Below are 21359 nucleotides of genomic sequence, written 5' to 3'. Positions count from 1 at the left end.
CTGTGAATTGAATCATATCGAGTGTGTGTACCTGAGTCTAAAGACCAGGGATAGACTGGGGATTCTGTTAGTGTACCGGCCACCCTGCTGCCTAACAGACTCCCTGGCCGAGCTCACGGAACTGGTCTCGGAGCTGGTGTTGGAGTTGCCCAGGCTTTTGGTCCTGGGCAACTTCAACATCCCATTTGAGACCAGTTTGTCAGGTGCAGCTTGGGAGTTCATGGCATCCATGACAAACATGGGCCTATCCCAATTGGTCTCTGGACCCACACATTCAGCAGGTCACACTCTCGATGCTGTTTTCAGTTCCGAACAGACAGATCTGTGGGCAGAGGGGATAAATACTTCTGCGTTGTCATGGGCAGATCATTTTTTTGGTTAGGGTTAGTATCGCAGCTACTATCCGCCCCTGCAGGGGTGGCGGACCTATTAGGATGGTCCGCCCTCGAAGGCTGATGGATCCTCTTGGATTCCAGAAAGCCTTAGAAGGTTCTATGGCTGGTATCGTCGATGATCCTGTTGAAGCCCTGGTTAACAGATGGAATCAAGACCTAAGTAGGGCTATTGACACGATCACCCCCAAACGTCCTCTCCGGCCCGTTTCTAACTGGGCACCCTGGTATACAGAAGAACTCAGGGAGCCGAAGCGGGAAGAAGCACCGATGGTGGAAAACTCGACTTATATCCGACAAGACACAACATAGAGAACATATTCGTTCCTATGAGGTGGCAATACGCGCAGCAAAGAAAGCTTTCTTCTCTGCTCGCATTGCGTCTGTGAATTCGCATCCAGCTGAACTGTTCAGAGTGGTGAGCGGTCTAACGCAGATACCTTCCCCCCGAACCCGACTTTAGAGCCTTCGGTAGTTTGCTGTGATGCCTTTAATGATCATTTCACAGATAAAATCTCTTGGATAAGAGCCGACTTAGACACACTCATTATAGCAGAAGCTGACAATGGAGTGTCCAGCAACTCCGTGAGCAGGATTACACTGGATCAGTTTCAGTTGGTGAGTACCGAGGATGTGGACAAGCTGCTTGGAAGAGTGAGGAAGACGACTTGCCCTCTCGATCCCTGTCCTTCTTGGTTGGTTGCCCAGGGAGGAGATGCAGTTAGATTACAACTACAATGTATTATTAATGCATCTCTCAGGAAGGGGAGTTTTCCATCAAGTTTAAAAGAAGCGGTGGTACAGCCACTTCTAAAAAAGCCCTCCCTGGACCCTCTGGATCTTAACAACTATCAACCAGTATCAAATCTTCCATTTCTGGGCAAGGTGATTGAGAGGGCGGTTGCTCACCAACTCCAAGCAGTTTTGGATGACACAGATTTTCTAGACCCATTTCAAACTGGCTTTAGAGCAGGATACGGAGTTGAGACCACCATGGTCACCTTAGCGGATGATCTACATCTGAGTATTGACAGGGGGAGTGTGTCCCTGCTGGTACTCTTGGACCTCTCAGCGGCTTTCAATACCATTGACCATGGTATCCTTTTGGATCGCCTGAGGGGATTGGGAATCGGGGGCACTGTGCTTCGGTGGTTCTGGTCCTACCTCTCGGACAGGTTCCAGATGGTGATGCTTGGGGATAGCTGCTCCTCAAAAAAGGAGCTGCTGTGTGGCGTACTGCAAGGTGCCATTCTTTCCCCTATACTATACCGCTGGGAGAGATCATCCAGAGGCATGGGGTGGGGTGCTATGAGTATGCTGATGACACCCAAATATGTTTCTTTATGCCTTCGACAACAGCGTCAGCTAAGGATAGTGTGTCTCCTCTGAATGAATGTTTGGAGGCGGTAATGGGCTGGATGAGGAAAAACAAACTGAATCTGAATCCAGACAAGACAGAGATGCTCGCTGTCAAAGGCCATAACCTGGGTTTGGAGGTGTGTCAACAGGTTCTGGATGGGGTTACACCCCCCCATTGAAAGACTGTGCTTCTGGATCCGTCACTCCAAATGACAGCCCAGATAGTTGCGACGGCCAGAACTGCCTACTATCATCTTTGGCTGATACGCCAGCTGCGCCCCTTCCTAGAGTTGGAAGACCTAAAGATAGTAGTGCACAAACTGGTAACTTCGAGGCTCGACTTCTGTAATGCGCTCTACATGGGGCTACCTCTGTGCCTAGTCCGGAAATTTCAATTAGTCTAAAATATCGCAGCCAGGCTGGTCACCGGTACACCTAGGGGTGACCACATTACACCAGTTTTAAAATCTCTTCACTGGTTGTGAAATCTCTTCACATTAGTTTCCGGGTAAAGTACAAAGTGTGGGTTATTACCTTTAAAGCCCTACATGGTTTGGGTCCAGGCTACCTACGGGATCGCCTTCTCATGTACAATCCACCCCACACACTCATGTCCTCTGGGAAGAATCCACTTCAGCTAGCAAAAACTAGATTAACAACGGTAACCCAGAGGACCTTTCCTTCCGCTGCTCCCAGACTGTGGAATGGCCTGCCGGAGGAGATTCGTCAACTTGACAGTCTTTTAGAATTTAAAAAAGCAATAAAGACTGATCTATTCCAGCAGGCCTATCCAATGAAATTTTAGAATGTTTTCAGGATGTTTTCAGGATGTTTTAATCATGTATAGTATGTTTTAATTCGTTTTAATGTGTATTTTATATCATGTTTTTATACTGTTTGTTTTATACTTTGAATTGTTTTAGTTTTTGTGAACCACCCAGGGAGCTTCGGCTATTGGGCGGTATAAAATGCAATTAATAATAATAATAATAATAATAATAATAATAATAATAATAATAATAATGGGGAGGAAGTTTACACTCCTGATTGGAATCGAAGCTGCACACATTTGCTCCTGAGTAAGAAAGCAACGGAGGGGGCAGCTACAAACTACATAATTATGATGTGTAGCTTGACCCTGAGGGATTCCAGGAACACAGTTTTAAAACCACTGTTTGATTTTTTTAAAAAGCTTGTACTGACACAATATTCTTCAGTAATTAGGAAAATAATGCATGAGGCATCAATTTTAGAAAACCAGATGTTGAGGATTGTTGCCAGGTATGTAGAGTAAAGTAACAATTAGACTCCTTACTGGAAGGGAATCTTGTATCATGATAGTTGTTTAGGGGACATTTCTTGCTTTTTCTCACTTTTTTAGCATTAAGCTCACAAATAATGTCTGGTGTTGGTCTCAGAGAGTAATTGGCTGGTTTTCAGATGCTTTATTTTAATGGAAAGTTAACTCACTGAAAAATAAAGGGCTCATCTCAGCAGAAAATTCTAGTTGAATGAACAAATTCATTTCCCATGCATATTGTATTAGCTTACTACAGAATTTATATACTAAACACTTTCAAACACATAAATGAACAAAAGGTTAGGCAATGCAAATTGAGATTAAAATTGAAACTTCCGTATTCCCCATAGTTTAGAAACAGGGCATATTAATAAGAGCATAATTATATTCCAAAGCATAAAATTATTGCAACTAAAAAAAAGGTATATAAATATATAAATGGGATATTGTAAGTATGGCTTACAACTTTTAAGCTGCATGTATGTCCATAGATGGCAAGCTATGGGGAATATGAGGACGGACATTATGGCATTCTTCCTGCACGGTTATTCTGGCAAAGCAGTATAAAACACCTGAATTGAGATAAACAAACTGGTGAATTCTGCTTTCTATATTCCTGCTCAGGCCTAAGGAAGCCTCACCAGAGACTGACCTTTCCAGGTCTGGATTTGCAGCAAACCATAGCCCCAGCCTGATTCTGACAGCAAGAGTCCACAGCCCAATGCACCAGCCAGTTGGAGACTCTGAATACCACTGAAGCAAGGGACTGAATTTCATCTCATTCAGTGGCTGCCTTCAGCTGTCAAAAAGTTTGGAGGAGTGGAAACGAACCCTTTGCTTGTGAGTTCACTCTTTCCTCCCCTTCTGGCACTCTGTTTAATATATTACTTCGTGGTTTGATCGAATCAGGGTTTGCCATTAGCAAACTTTGGTTTAATCAAGACCTCAATTTAGTATTGCAAACCTTGGGTTGTTTCCACTGGTGTTGTTCTATGAGCAAGAGGGAATGACTGGTGGAATGGTTTTCCTAGGGTGACCATATTTTGGAAACCAAAAAGGAGGACAACATGGTCGCCCCCAAGGGGGCATGTCCAGTACCAAGGGGGAGTGCCCACCCGAACATAGCCTTGGTCACATGTCTGATTTTACAGCACACATTTAAGACAAATCTGTTCTACATAACATCTTAATGTTAAAATCACTGAAATAAAGAACAAGTGAGAGATTCAATGTATCTGAAATTAACTTCACTCACTCCTACTTTTGTAGGTTTTGCTGTACTTTGAAGCTTTTGCTATACTCTGTGTGTTACATTCTCCACTTCCCTCAAATATCTTTTCTGACTGTATCTTCACTCATTGCAAGCTGCTGTTGTTGTTAACAGGGTTTGCTACTGGCCCCAGATCTGTTTCAAATTTGGTATGGCTAAAGCTCTACCTAAAAGCTATCATGGTGCCAACTTTCAGCTCGTTATCTTTAAAAATGACAGTTTAAAAATAATAATTTTAAAACCTCATTTTTTAAAAAAAAATCCCCAAAAATCAATGGATGAACAGATCTATTTCAAATTTGGTGTGACTCAGCAATTCTATCATGGTACAAAGTTTCATCTCTTTATCTTTAAAAATGACTATTTTAAAAATAATAATTTTAAAACCTCAATTTTTAAATTCTTAAAAAATCAATGAACAGATCTGTTTCAAATTTGGTGTGACTAAAGCTCTACCTAAATCCTATCATAGTACAAAGTTTCATCTCTTTAACTTTAAAAATGACGATTTTAAAAATAATAATTTTAAAACCTCAATTTTTAAAAAATTCCTAAAAAATTAGTGGATGAACAGATATGTTTCAAATTTGGTATGACTAAAGCCCTTCCTAAGAGCTACTATTGTGCCAAGTTTTATGTCTTTATCTTAAAAAATGACAGAGTTATAAGCATTTTTGTTAATTCCCATTAGAGCGGCTCTTTGGAGGAAAAAATCCGGATTTCCCTCCCCCTCCCAGATTAGCCATCAAAAAACCCAAACAAATCCAGGCAAATCTGGTCATATGGTCACCCTAGCTCCCTGCAACTCCCTTCATGCCCCCCCCAAATCTCCTCCAGAGGGTTGGGTGACCCTCTGGATCAGATTTGCAGACTGCATAGAAGGGCTACAGGGGAAAGGACAGGCCGCTTTCATAGTGCTATTTCCTGCTTTTTCCCTCCACATGCATAATGATTTGACACAAGCTGTAAATCCGGCCCTAGTTTGCCAGTTAGATCAAACCATGAAGTAAGGTACTAACCCGAGCATGTAGGTGAAGCAAAAGTGTACACGGTGGGATAATTACGATTGAATGTATTTTTATTTCTATTTCTGTTCATGATTTCTGTATGTTATAAAAAATAAAAATAATTAGGAAAAAAAAGAAAGTGTGCAAGCTCATAGTGTGACATGCCAGGACATAATAATAATAATAATAATAATAATAATAATAATAATAATAATAATAATAATAATAATAATAATAATAATAGTATTTGTTACCCGCCTCTCCCTCCGGATTGAGGTGGTACAACCCAAATGCAAATGCCACAAAATGCATATAATTAAAACATTCAAAACTAATACATCATTAAAAGCAGCACATTATGAAAAGGCATCCTAAAATTCAACTGGGTGTTCCTGCTAGAAGAGACCAGTCTTTATAGCTTTCTTAAAATCCAGAAGACTGTTAAATTGACGGATCTCTCCAGGAATGTCATTCTATAATCTGGGAGCAGCAGAGGAAAAGTTCCTCTGGGTAATGGTTGTCAGCCTTGTTTTTGTTGACGCGAGTAAATTCTTCCCAGAGGACCTGAGTGTGTGGGTCGGATTGTATGGGAGAAAGCGATCCCACAGGTTGCCTGGACTCTGGGTTATTTAAACCATGGAGACATGCAGTGCATGCATGATTTGAACATACAACCCCTGATTGGAGATTGTCATGTCATGCAAACCTGGCTATTCGGTATTATGTGAGGGTTAAACATTCCAACAACACGCTGATGGTTATGCAAGGTTATAGTTTAACCCTCATTTAATCCCCAATGACTGGGTTCAGAACACATGGCAAACCTCCAATCGGGGATTGCATATTCAAAATGGTGGCCAACACATGCTGTGGTTCATAGTTTGTTTGTTTTTAAAATAACTCATGATGAGCTATTGTGTTGTGCAAATGGCCCACTGAAACTAACAGGGTCAAGGTGCATGCAGCTACTGTGGCCATGCTTGACTTGATTGGGATCAGGGCCCAAGTGATATGTATAAAATCTAACAAAACTTTAAGCTAAACCATAGTTATTTTTTATTATTCTTTGGTGCCTTTGATCTCTCTATACTAAAATGCACAAGGGCAGAACACATCATCCTGAATGTTATATCAAGCACACTCAGGAAGCAGTGACCGGCCCAATATAGCCAAAATATAGCTAATGCACCTTGATTGGGCTCCCTGATCATATCCTGGATCTGCTGTATTTTTAAAAGCAGTTGTGTTGTATAAATAGCTATTAAAATGTGTGTAATCCAATGTACTGGTCATTTTTTGCTTTAAAAGAAAGAGAAAGCCAGAGAGAATGGGAATTCAACAGCTGTTTACTATGCCTGTTTATAGTAACTGCATCTCAGAAGGGATGTTTTATTTTCATACTAGTTGATAACACTTACCAAGAAATGACCTAAGCCATAATTTATTGTCATGATCAGAATTTTGCTTTGTGTTCTTTGTGCAGAGTTGACATTCAGTGTCTAGTAGCGTTGTAGGCCTGGACAACTTGTGACCTACAAAGCCCAAATATAATTGCAACTTGTATATTGTTAATAGAGACTCTGCACCCATAATATTATGTCTGTATTAAGTGTAGTTTAAATACAAGTTACTAAAGTTTATTATTTTCATATTGAGATTTTTGAACTTAAAACTGTGTATGATTGTCACTCCATGCATTTACTTGAGTTAATAAATTCCAATTATATTTACCAACAACTGGTGTGGTCTGTGGAGGTGTCTGAGGAGAAAACAACAAATGGTGGCAGTGGAATGGGAAACTGAGGGCTAGGTTGCTGGGCTGTGGAGCTGTGGGGCCTGAAGAAGAGGCGAGACAGGAGCAGCAGCAGTAGACTTAAACCCTCAAACTCGTCATTAGCACAGGGAGGATTGAAGTGGTCCTGGGTGCTAGTGGCGTGGACATTCCTGTCGGGTGCTTGTGGGTGTCTCAGGTGAAGTTGAGATGCAGCAGGGGGCAGGGTGTCACAGGCACCCCCTAATGACATGTGCTGTGCACACCTATGGGAGGGCCACATATTCCCCATCCCTGATGCATAGTAACTTCCTAGTGCTTGACAGCCCCTGTGGTTTTGCAGTCCCGGGAAGCCAGAAAAACCAGGAGGTTGGTCAGATATATGGTGGGCTGCATTGCCTGCCTTTTGGGCTCCATTCAGGTTGATGGACACTGGGGACCTGCACTATTTAAATCATCTTCTAGGCAGGATCTACACTACAGTTTATAATGGTTTATAATGGTTATGACAACTGTTCAGGACACATTACATATACTGTTTTCATAACGTTTTTAAAGTGTTATATCCTGCTTGGTGTAGATCGGGCCCTAGTTAATGATGAAATTACTTGTTGTTCCGCTCTCCCACCCCACCCCCGTCCTGACCTTGACCACGTACAACGTAATTGTTGTGTTTGCTGGTTGCAAACAGAGCACTTACCAAAGTATAGTTTAAACTGTGTTTCTAAATATGTTCAAGTATTACTGGCAAGCCATTACTCAAGGTAATTGTGTATTTACTGGCATCAAATATACTGATATTTGAAGTGAGCATAAATATTATATGAAAGGAGAAGGTTGCAATCAAATATTTAAAGTGGACTCGGGCAACTGCTTGCTAAACATACCAGGGAGCTTAATAGGACCTTGTTGTGGTGCTTTGATCTTTGACCAAGACAATACCATTTTAGGGCACAATTCTATGCAAGTTCAGACAGAAAAAGGTCCTATGACTCCCAACATGCCCCAGCCAGCATGTTGTAGGGCTCCTTTCTGTCTAAGTATGCATAGGATTGCACCCTCAGAGCAGGCTCCTGCATTTCACCAGGGTACGGAGGTTGTTATGATATGGGGGTACAATGAGAAACCTCACACTGTAAGGGCAGAGCTCACAGATGTGGCTCCTCCCCATCTGGTGTCAATCCTCCAGAAGCTGGGCTATTGTTGGTGTGGGGAGGAACTGGGACATGGGAAGGATGTGGATTAAATGCTGTGTCCACCATAGACTTGATTCTTTTTCACTTCCTTTTAGAAACCTATGGATAACTTCCACTGCCCCTTTTGCTTCCAGAATGAATGCAGCTGAAATGTTCAGATCACCCAGGGCACATCTACATGAAGGGTTTCTCCCGAGGTTGCTTCGCAGTAGCGGCACGTCATCTACATGACGCAGTCACCATTGAGAAGCCATCGGGGGGCAAACCCTGGAAACTCCACTCCAAAAAAGTCAGGCACTTACCCCGACTTTTTTGGCAACAGAGCCCAGGGCACACCCTGATTGGTCGCCAGGGCTAGCCCCGCACCTAGAAAAGTAAATAAATAAATAAATAAATAAAGATGGGGAGAAGGAAAGAAATGGGCCATTCCTCCAGACCCCTTTTTAATGTTCTACTCTCTATCTGCGGAGCTCTGCAGAAACATATAATAAAAACAAAAACAGAGGGGGGAAGGAATGAGGCAGCAAAGGAGGATGCAGGAGGGACTGGGAGAACCACTTCTCCTCCCTCTGGCTGCCCGTTCCTCCCCCCCCTTTTTAAATTTTCTAATCTCTATCTGAGGAGCTCTGCAGAAACATATAATAAAAAAATAAAAATGGGAGGAACGAGGCAGACAGAAAAAGAAGTGGTTCTCCCAGTCCCTCCTGTGTCCTCCTCTGCTGCCTTGTTCCTCCCCCCATTTTTATTTTTATTATATGTTTCTGCGGAGATCCACAGATAAACATTAGAACGTTAAAAAGGGGGCAGGAGGAACGGCCCCGTTCCTTTCCTCTCCCTCTTTTTTTTTCCCAGAGGTGCAGGCCAGAAAAATCGTACTTGCTTTCCTTCTCATGCAGATGCCGGGAAGGAAGACATGTGTGGGTGCAAGGCGCCCCTCAGAGCCAAAACTCCTCCATAAAGACGGGGGCATAATTGCCTTTTGGATGCAAAATGTTCCAAGGGAAGTTGTTCTCAGATTTCTGAAGTGAAATGAGAACCTACTGTTGTACTGGGACCCACCAGAAGACCTTTGTATGGAGAGGAGGTTAGGATTTGATATAAACCCCAAGAACGGCCTCTACGGTGAGCCTTACTGTGGGCTGGGACTGTGGAGTGTGCCAGGGTGTGCTGGCCTAGGAACTTTGTCCATGAGGACTCAGGGGTTTCCCCAGCACCAGAAGGGACGTGAGTTTATGTATCCATTTTGTGTCCTCTTATATTGTATATGCTTCTACCTTTGAATAAATCAAGTCTAAACTTCCCAGGGTGTTCATCGCCTAATCTGAATCCTTATGAACCTCTGCCTCCCTGGCAGCACAATTGTATAGTAATGCCAATGGAAGCATGTCTCCTAGACTAAATCACAGCTTGGGGGTGAGTGGGGAGAATAGAATTATCCCCCCTCTCCACATACCATGTTCCCAATCCTGATCAGGGCCCCTCCAGCTTATTAGCTCCAGTTAAAAAGGTCTTTGCGCCCCATAATGACTATCTGTGCCCAAGGGCACAATCAACTTTGCTCGTCCCGGAAGGATCTCAAGACATTATGCAGAATCAGTATTCAAGGAGGTTAAGTAGTGGAATAAACAGTACACTCTGCCGCTAATGGTATAAGAACAAATACTTAACTTTGATTCCATGAAGTAAAGCTTTGTGTTTTTAAAGGAAAAAATATATTAACACAAGGAAGGGATAGAGCATGGAGGCAGAACATCAGGCCCGATCCGGACCTTTGGGGTTCCCCAGAATGCCAAGCCCCCACGTCTCTCCCCTGACCACTGATTGGTGGATGTTTTCATGGCTTTCATCCAGTTTTTTTTCCCCATTCTAAAAGCTTGAATGGCCTCTCCTTAGTTATGGACAGTAATAGCTTTAAGTTGAAATAAGCTGGCATTTTTTGTATTCGATCACCACTCCTTTTACCTTTTGCTTCAGCCACCACTGAGATGCAGCCCCTGAGAAATTCTCCAGAATGGAATTTGGCTCCTGTATGGAAGGAGGTTCAACACCCTGGGCTATAGCTTGTTGATGGAGCACAAGCATTTCGCACCAAGAGGAAGTCCACAATTCGACCGTTGATTCTTTTGCTTACAGGGTCCGACATAGAGGTAGGGATGCATAGATTCCATCCAATCCATTCCCTTTGTGTTCTGCAGATCGTCAGGTGTTTTTCGTTACATCATCCGTTCATTCACAGAATTGGGATTATTCTCCCTTCAGAAAAAGTTTGCAAAGTTGTCCACCATGGTTCACAATTTCTGTATCAATTTGCATATTTTTTCTTAGCTCAGCATACAGTTGAGTTCTCCAATTTCTATGTCAAAGCTCAGTTTGCTTTGTTCCTATTCCAGAACACAAGCTTTAGTTGTTGCTGTTCAAATAGAAAAAGTGTGCATTTTTTAAAGTGTGCCCCCCCATGCGTACCTTATTGACTAAAGGGTGAAAATGTGTTTCCCCCCTCAAAATGCAGTTTCTTAAAGTGCACATTTTTCTAATGAACATATTTTTCAAATGCAATTGCAGACTCAGGAATATGCAAGCTTTGGCTGAAAAATGTGCTTTGGAGCAAGTAGTGATGTTCAACAAAATTCTTTAAAATCCCTAGTCTTGGGTAGGAAGGTTGGGAAAGCTTTTCCTTAAACTTTGGAGAGTTCTGCCTGAGGCCTAGGAAAGCTGAGAGCAATCAGGGTAGACAATTTTGAGCTGGGTGGAACAATGTTAGGGTTAATGACTTAAATTGCTCCATGAAGTTGCTATCTCTGTGAAGTAAGTTGCTAGGGTGACCATATGGAAAGGAGGACAGGGGCCCTGTATCTTTAACAGTTGTATAGAAAAGGGGATTTCAGCAGGTGTGATTTGTTTGCATGCAGCACCTGGTGAAATTCCCTCTTCATCACAACAGTCAAAGCTGCAGGAGCCCTGCCCTCTTTTGTATCTGGTCACTCTAGCATAGCTCTGTTGTTGTTGTTGTTGTTGTTATTATTATTACTATTATTATTATGCCCTTAAGGGTCAAAACTTTAACATTTGTTTCATTTTTTAAAAAATGTGAACCACTTTCATAGTCCTGGAAAGGGAAGATTTAAATAAAATTGGAAGAAACTATAATGTGTGCTTAAGTGTGCCTAACAGTGGGCTACATAGTGCCCAACATTTTAAATTCATTTTTAGCCATTATTTTAAGAACTAGAGTGCTTATATATTTCACAATCTTCCATTTTAGATAACAGAAAGTTGCATTTCTTTGTGGCAGCAGAAGCTTTGAGATTTAAAGTGGTAGAAATAGCACTCTTCAACCAGCTTCATTAAAAAGTTTTATTGAGCTGTTCAGAGAAACAGCAGGAAACAAAGAGTATAAAACAGCTTTTCTAAAATAAATATTAAAACCTCATCTCCATAGATTTGCAGTAGAAAACAAAACAAAACAAAAAAAAGCTAACCTTCGATATAATTTACTAAACTATGGCACAGCTGGAAACAGCTTAAAAGCCTTCCAGTAAACAGAAATTCTTTAAGGCAGGGTAGAGATAAATTTTCTTTCTGAAAAAAAAATAATGATTAGAGCACACAGTTTGAAATACCACATGCACACGGACATCATAAAACAATAGTGTGTTAAATCAGCACGTTTAAAAGGAAACTAAAAGGGAGCACATCAACTAGATAACAGAGAGAACGTTGTCTAGGTTCTAGATGAGGGAAATCAGATCCCATAAATATTAATATTTAGGAATATTGACTTGTAATTAACCTCCTTTTCCCCTTCAGCATAATGCTCAAGTATTCCAATAATTTCTAGGTATTACTATGGGCCTTGCTAGACAAGGCCTTAGCGCGCCTTGAGAGCCGGTTTCCCTGCTGTGCGTCCACATGACATACAGAAGAATCTGGCCCCAGGCCGCACTGAAGCCTCCTCTAACGCGCCATAAGCGAAGTCACGTATGGCGCACCTTTTCCGTAGCTCTGGCCTGAGGCCGGGGCTGCGGAACGTCTAGAGACTTCCGTGGCTTTTTGCGGCTACTCTCGTGAGTAGCCGCAAAAAGCCACGGACTGGCACAGCACTCTTACGAGCGCTGTGCCCATTGGGCCAGGGGCATCCGGGGGGGAGATGGGGGGAAGGCTGGACCGGCAGGAGAGGGGGATGGCGGAGGGAGACACACGCGACACACGGGAGGGCGAGGGGGGCAGAGGGTGACAGACGTGACACACAAGAGGGCGGAGGGCGACACACGGGATGGGGACGGGAAGGGAGGGCAGATGGGGGGGCTTAAGTAAAAAAAAAAACACCTTACCTTGTCTGGAGTCTTCGGGCTGCACATGGCCCCTTTAAAACAAACAAACAAAAAATGGCCGACGCTGCAGGGCTTCCATAGTCCCTGCGCGTCGGCCATCTAGCAGGCTGGGCGGTGGGCGCTAAAGTTAGCGCACCGTCGCCCCGCCTCCCTGCCGGCTTATCCCGGCAGGTCTAGCAACGCCCTATATTTATTACATTTATAGCCTATCCTCGCTTGCAAAGCTCCAGATGGCAAACATGATTCTCATTCCCCTATTTTGTTTTTTCGACAACACTATGAGGTAGGTTCAGCAGAGAGACAGGACTGCTCATTGATTTCCATGGCTGAGCAGAGACTTGTGCCTGGGTTTCCTGGGTTTCCTAGAGATAGGGTGGGTGCCTGACTGGGTCTGGGAGTCCGATGGACTGCCCTGCACCCAACTCCTGGACCAAGCTTGTTGGGCCACAGCGCATTTGGAGCCTCGCTCTTCAAGTGCCCCACAGACCAACGTGTGCCCTGCAGCCACCTGGCCTCATCTAGAGCCTGCATTGTTGCAATGGAGGCTCTGGAAATTGCATATTTCCCATGTTGCATAAATGGCAGTTGTAAAGACCCCATTTGGCACTGTGAGCGGGGTGGGCAGTGAGTGTGCCATGGCGAGCGTCTGACAGAGATGGATGCGGGTGAGTCCGTCCAGCCTTACCTGGTCCACATCCAACAGTCTGTCTACTACAAGTGAGAAGGATCTTGGAATTGTTGTAGATCACAAGCTGAATACGCGCCAACAGTGTGATGTGGCTGCAAAAAAAGCAAATGCTATTTGGGGCTGCATTAATACAAGTATAGCTTCCAAATCGTACGAGATACGGGTTCCCCTCTATTCAGCACTGGTTAGGCCTCATCTTGAGTATTGTGTCCAGTTCTGGATGCCACACTTCAAGAAGGATGCAAACAAGCTGGAGCGTGTCCAGAGGAGGGCAACCAGGATGATCAGGGGTGTGGAAACAAAGCCCTATGAGGAGATACTGAAAGAACTGGGCATGTTTAGCCTGGAGAAGAGAAGATTGCGGGGAGACGTGACAGCACTCTTCAAATACTTGAAAGTTTGTCACACAGAGGAGGGCCAGGATCTCTTCTCGATCATCCCAGAGTGCAGGACACGGAATAATGGGTTCAAGTTACAGGAAGCCAGATTCTGGCTGGACGTCAGGAAAAACTTCCTGACTCTTAGAGCAGTACGACAAAGGAACCAATTACCTATTTATTTATTTATTTATTTATTTATTTATTTATTTATTACATTTTTATACTGCCCAATAGCCGAAGCTCTCTGAGTAGTTCACAAAAATTAAAATCATAATAAAACAACTAACAGGTTAAAAACACAAATACAAAATACAGCATAAAAAGCACAACCAGGGAGGTCATGGTCTCTCCTATACTAGACGCCTTCAAAAGGCAGCTGGGCAGCCATCTGTCAGGTATGCTTAGATTCCTGCAATGAGCAGGGAGTTGGACTCAATGGCCTTATAGGCCCCTTCCAACTCTACTATTCTATGATTCTATGATACTAAACTACAACCACTCTCATTTTTGGACCACCATGGGACATAATGAGGAAGTGAATGTTTGGAGACAGATTGCACATTCTCTTGGTACTACTTGATATCATTTTTTTCCATTCACTAGAGCTGCTATTCATGCACTATCATGAGCATGGCAGATAAAAGTTTGAATGCTATCTCGATTGCTTTTACACTGCATCTTCCAAAATAATGTTATATTAATTGCACTGGACACCAGAAGAATTATTTATTCATTTCATTATTTCATTATACCCAATAACCAAGGTTCTCTGAGTGGTTTACAGTAAAATTATAAAACTATAAAAAGAATGGAAACTCCAACATAAATCCTAAGAATACAATAAAATCAGCAACATCGTAAAATCAAAACAAAATCAACAATAGCAAATAACACTGCAAAGAATCTAAAATGCACTAAAACGTTATTAGGATTAAAAAGTCTGGGAAGATAAAGAGGTCTTTATCAAGGGCTGTAAAGACTACAATGTGGTGCCAGGCTAGCCTCTCTGGGGAGTGCATTCCCCAGCCAGGGTGCCAGTGCAAAAGAAGTCTTTTGAGTTTCTTGTAGCCCCTGGCATTATAAAATAAGCTGTCCTGGCATTAAAAAAAGGTTGATTTGGTCTTGTTCTTGATGGGATTATTTAATAATGATGCCTCCTGTTAGAAAGGCAAGTAGCAGAGAAAAAACAAAGGACAACACAGAAGGAGTGTTTATCAGTCCCGTATGCACACAGGCTATTTTAGAATAATAAAAGGAGACCACACCCTTCTCCTGTGAAAGTAAGAAAGCAATTTTATTCACAAATGTTCTTGCATATACAATGCAGGTACAGCATGTAGTTTCAAGAGAGTTTATTCAGTTCATTTTTTATTTTTATTTTCAAATTTTATTGTGACTATTAACCAAACAGGAAAAAAAATCATGAAAAAGAAAAGCAAAGAAACGTTACATATATAGGAATATCATTGTTTTCCTCCATCAAATATACTGTTAGTTCAAAAGGGGGAGAGAGTTATGCATAGGTTTCAAGAAAAGCAGACAAAATATCCATGTATTTATCCACTTGCAAGTTGAGCCTATATAACACCTGTTCAAATGTTGACAGCATTGTTAAGTCCTCAGTACATTGCATTCTGGGAGGTGAGCATTTATCCTTCCAGTGTGATAGTATAAGTCTTTTAGCTGTCTTATACTATTAGCTCTGAAAATCCATCTGCGCTGACCATGTGTTAACTTCCAAGAAGCCGGTGGGTAACTTAAGAGGACATGCACATCATTCCATATCAAAGATTGTTTCAGTACAAAGCTTATCCTCCTCCCAAAATGGGGTGACTACCGGGCAATGCCAAAATATATGAATTAAAGAAGCATTGGGTGCATTACATCTCTAACAATTGTGCAAGTTAGACTTATTCAGTCCATTTAGTGTTCCATTACACTGACAGGAGCCAGAGAGCAAACACATGTACTCCCAACAATGTTAAAAGTCTGGTGGGGTGAGGAAAGAGAGGAGCATGAGGAGGAAATTACAGGAAAGCATATTGTAGGCTATAGACATCCTAACGTTAGCTGTCGGGTCAACGTTTCCATCACCTAACTAACTGCAGCACTGCCCCTTCCAGTAACTTGCAGACTATCCCCAACAATCAGCCTTTAAATTCGGGTGACCATATGAAAAGGAGGACAGGGCTCCTGTATCTTTAACAGTTGCATAGAAAAGGGAATTTCAGCAGGTGTCATTTCTATGCATGCAGCACCTGGAAATTTCCTCTTCATCACAACAGTTAAAGCTGCAGGAGCTATACTGCAGCAATACTGTGACCAGATTTAAAAGAGGACAGGGCACCTGCAGCTTTAACTGTTGTGACGAAGAGGAAATTTCACCAGGTTCTCCATATATACAAATGACACCTGCTGAAATTCCCTTTTCAATACAACTGTTAAAGATACAGGAGCCCTGTCCTCCTTTTCATATGGTCACCCTATTTAAATTCCACATCAACCTGATGTCGTGTCTTTTAGAGCTTCATGGAAATGAGGCCCTGTCAGTAATGGTTGTGATGCAGAACTTAGTTGTCTTGGAATATTTTCAGGTACCCAAGTCGTCCTGACTTCATGTGACCGTAACCGGAAAGGGTTGCCCCATGTTCTGGTCAACTATACATTTGGAATCCTCATGAAATAATAGATTTAAGCAACAACTCTGGGAAAACCAAGCTAGGAAAAGCAGCAAGAACGAAAATGTAGCAAGATAAGGGTGGAATAATTTTTAAAGTGCTGTGGTTTTTCCAAACAAAGCACGGGGAGAGAAGATTATTTTTATTAGGAAAGCCTAAACCAGTAGGATAAAGGAATAAAATATCCCCTCGTGGGCCAGGCAATCCTGGAGATACTGCAAACATGATTACTTTGAGGAAGCCTCGTGAGGCAAAGTCTGCTTTTATTTTACAGGAGCTTAATGAAGAGGAGCAACTGGGAGAAGCTGTAGCAGATGAGTAAGGGCCCCAGGTCTGCAGCTCTGGCCAGCAGGGAGAGCTTCATTTGATTACTTTGCAAAGACGAAGAGGCTCAAAAATGAACTTCTAAATTTGCAGAGTTGTAATTGAGGATATTATCACACTATTATATACATATAATTTACTTGCTCTGCAAGAAAATCCATCTTTTTGGTATCTTTGCCCTCCAAGGAGTATTAGCAAAGTTCAGGAGACTTCTATTCCACCACATTTGCTTAATTGCCTAAATCAGACTTTCTACCTTCAGGGAACGCTTTCCACACTGGCTTCTCTGCTAATGAACCTCCTGCACCTTTGCTGCATTGCTAAGGATTCTGGGACACATTTGTTGTTGTCCGCGTACAGAATGTGGGCCAGGTCTGGTGCTCTTCACTATGCACCTGTATAAGCTGTAAGTATGTCCTAAAACAACCCATGGGGGTGGGGCACGGGGAGGAGCCATAACCCAGTGGCAGAGTATCTGCTTTGGATGCAGAAAGTCCCAGGTTCAATTCCTGACATCTCTCAAATAGGGCTAAGAAAAGAATCCTGTGTGAAACCCCGGAGAGCTGCTGCCAGTCAGTGTCAACAATATTGGTCCAGTTGGACCAATAGCCTGATTCAGTAGAAGGCAGCTTCCTATATTACTTTCGCACCCAGCACATTGCAGAGGAAACTCAGGCCTCAGCTAGAAAAGGGGTCGGAGGGAGGCAATCACATGATTTTATGATTGCAAGATCGCCACCCTCGTCTACATACGGTGCGCAACATTGCGGTCACCATTTTTTTTCTTTTAAAGAACATGGAGTGCACGAGTGCTCATGCGTTGAAGGTAAGTGTTTTGTTTTAAAAATTAATTGCCCCAGCTCTACCCCTGATGGGCACTGAGCTCCTGAGGAGCTCTGTGCCCTGTGCGTGGCTCCCAGCTCCTCACGATTACTCACGAGGAGCCGAGACAAACTGCAATGCCCTGCCACATGTTCCGCAGTCTTGGGATCAGCCCGGGACCACGGAAAAACCGGGCTAGAAGAGTAGGGCAAAATCCCTGGGAAATGGAGGGATCATCCCTCCCTACTTCCAGGATCCCCTGTGCATCATCTGGATGCACAGGGATGATCCCAGGGTGATCCCCGGAATAAGCCCTTGTCTAGCCATAACCTCAGTGGTGGCACACTGTCAGCTTAACTTCTGAACGGGCTTGTTTTCATAGGCTCTCGCTATGCACAATAGTGGACCTTGCCTTTTCCTTCTAACAAGGCCAATCCAGCCCTGGCAGAGTGAGGACGACAGGCATCATACAGCTCCTTCATCTATTAGTGGTGCAGTCAAGTAATTTTACATGAATTCAAAGCCACCGTTGGAAATAAACCACTTACACTACTACCCTAAACACACTTAACTAGGGAGTATTATTTATTTATTTATTTATTTTTATTTATTTATTTATTATTTTTATTTTTACTATACATTTTTATACCGCCCAATAGCCGAAGCTCTCTGGGTGGTTCACAGTAAGCCCCATTAAATGTTAGGAGACTTCGGAGTAAATTGGATGGTGCTGCATGCGGGCTTTGTAACTCAGCAACATGTGAATTGAGGGGTTCATATACCCTTTCGCTATGGAAGAGGGATGCTTCCGAATGTTCCTATTTTAACGATCGCGACTCACAGGGCACACGTGACTGATCTTCCCCGCAATTACAGGAATGCTGTTGCGGGAACACATGTGCTTCGTTATGGCTCTCCCACATGTGTATCAATAGAAGCATAGAGATGTTTTAATGACTCGTGAGGGATGCTCACAAGCGCAGACATGCAGCAACACATGGGGGGATAGGAACTCTGTTGAATATGCGCTCCTGCGCATAGATATGTTTGTATGAAAAAAAAGACACTGGGCGGGCAATGAAACATGCTGATACCCATCCAAAACATGTTGCAGAAATGGCAGACAGGTCCATTCCTGCACACCTCTGATACACATGCACACGCCCCTCACAGCTGATTGGCTGTTCACTGAGCCCAGAACTCACGGCGAACAGCAACTATCTTGCAACTGAGAGGTGGAGCTGAGTTCACCACGGGAGCAGATGAATGTCATGTGCCCTGTAAGTGTCGACTCGGATACAATCCTGCAGTAAACAGCTGGTGTAGACTCCCCTGCAGTCAAAAATCTGGCAAGTGATCCACACTGGTCCTATTGGGGCAAACCCATTGTATGCCATAGCATCTGAACAGGGCTAAGTATCCAGAGAAATTCCAAACGTAATAGATGTGTGCCAAAAATAGCTCACCTTTCTTGCAGTGCTTGAACTGCTAGTTGGAATACTGGATAAACAGCTGCAGTTCGATACTTCCCACTGTGAATTAGCGAAAGAGGAATAGCGAGGGATATATTGGCAATGAGGCTGTGAAAAGCCTAAGGCAGTTTCCATTAGACAGGAAATATAAGCCACGCCATTTCGTGCTGGAATCTTTCATCCTATTATGCCTTTCTTACAAAGGCTCCTAAAATGTTAGCTGTCTGCAGTGTAATTATATGTGTCTTTGCCAGTTTATCTTTCCTTTTTGTGTGCATGTGCGCATCTGTATAACTCTCTGCCTTATAAATGTATGTGAAATGTTGCCATTAGAGAACTTCATGGTACCCACTATGTGTGTGTGTGTGTGTGTGTGTGTGTGGAGGGGGAGAAGGAGGAGGAGGAGAGAGAGAGATTGTCACGGGGTGGGGGGGAGAGACAGCTTGAATTGCAATGTTCTGTATTCTGCTTTTTATGTTTTCTAAAACGTCACTATAGTTAAAAATGGAGCATTTCCTTTGCATGGTGGGATTTCAGTAAGAGAGGATTAGAGTCCAGTGGTATCAGATGTTTTCTGCAGACTCCAACCTCCATCCGACATACGTTTTAAATAAAAATTAGCTTAGGTCTCACAATATTGTATGATGTGTTTTTAAACACACACACACAGAGACTTAATTCTATTGTAATAGTTATACTATCCAAATTTTATCTTCAAGCAATAAATGTAAAACTTAATTTAAGCTATGTCAATTAGATCTGGGTTTGTGATTTTTATCTCCTAGTTATACATTAAATAGTTGATTTAAACTATACAATTTGCTTTAGAACTTGGAGGATGGCATGTGTGTGTGCAGGGAAGAGCTTATATTCCTCCATGGCAGTAATTCTGAGCAACTTGCTGTGGCTATATATATATATTCTTGGGCAGGATCTACACTACTGCTTTATAACGGTTTATAAAATCGCATTGACAACTGTTGAGGCTCATGACACATTCTATGTACCATTTCATACTTGGCTTACTTCTCCCATTGATCTCAGTGGGTCTACTCACGACTTACTTTTCCCATTGATCTCAATGGGTCTACTCAACTATTACTAAATGTGGATCCAACCCAGTGAACTTTCAAAAAGTAGAACAATATTTTTTTTAAAAATGAAACAAACACACATTAGGACACATAAGGAAAAATACAAACTAAATCATGAGTATTATCTTAAAAAGTTGGGGAATAACACACACAACTTTAAAGTTGGGCTTGCTCAAGAGAACTTGTTAATAGATTGTACAATCCAGGGAACTTTCAACAATATGATTTCAATGGAACAAAGTGATATTGCAGGGATAAGGAGGCGCCTTCCTTATACAGAGGAGCAAAAGCGAGGACTGTTTTCCTTCTGGATATACAAAAATTTAGTTCCTGGGTTGCTGAGAGTTGGAACAGTCTTCTTTTACTGACTTAGCCTCAGGGAAATGTTTATATATTCCTTTGGGCTTATAGACTAATATTATTTTTGCTTTAAATCTGGTTAGAGCTCAAAATAGTCGTAAGGAGGCAAAGCACTGGGTAGGGCAGAAGAAAGGTTATGGTGCATTTTTCCCCCTAACATGGTTTATTTCTTCATTTCACAGACTGCTGGGAAAACAGATGGCTCTTTTGGCACAAGGCCTTACTTAAAAACTGATGATATCCAACATTTAGAATGCCTACCAATTGGATGACAGGGTTTCTAATATTTTTTTGGTAGACTTCAAACAGACTGAAATGAAACCCAATTGTGCCCAAGGAAGTGGAAACTCAAATTTTCATTAGAACTTTTTTTGTTGAAGCTCCTGAGCACCAACACATACCACTCCCTGAGCATCATCTGACGGGGGGGATATCACATTTCCCTACCGTTGCTTTGCCTCCTGCTTCTGTCCCACAATAGGGATGAGCAGCTTCCTCTTTCTTCACATGGTGAAGAAAGAGGAAGCAAGCAGCTACCATGTAGCCCATTCAGCTTCTCCTGCACACAGGGTGACAAGTGTCATGACAGCGAAAAGAATTGGATTTTCCAGGTCTTTTTTTGTGATGGAAAAATGAGCTGAAGGAGCAGTAGACACATGAGAGGAAGACAGTGTCATGAAAAGAACCCATGAAAATCCATGAGTAGCCAGTAATGAGAGTGCTATAAAATGCTTGTCTGATGACCCTCCCTGTCTCATTTTTTTTTTAAAAAAAAGAATGATAAAATAATTTTGGTATATCTACAGTGAAATTGTAAGCTCGCCTACACTGACGTAAGGCCCACTGGGTTCCACAGGACTTACTGCTGTGTGTAGGTTTGCACAGCCTAAGGGCACAATCCTATGTCCATTTAGA

Source organism: Elgaria multicarinata, chromosome 5, assembly GCF_023053635.1.
Source record: "Elgaria multicarinata webbii isolate HBS135686 ecotype San Diego chromosome 5, rElgMul1.1.pri, whole genome shotgun sequence".
In the NCBI taxonomy this organism is placed as follows: Eukaryota; Metazoa; Chordata; class Lepidosauria; order Squamata; family Anguidae; genus Elgaria; species Elgaria multicarinata.
The sequence above is the reverse complement of the archived record's forward strand: the minus strand, read 5'-3'. Positions refer to the sequence as shown.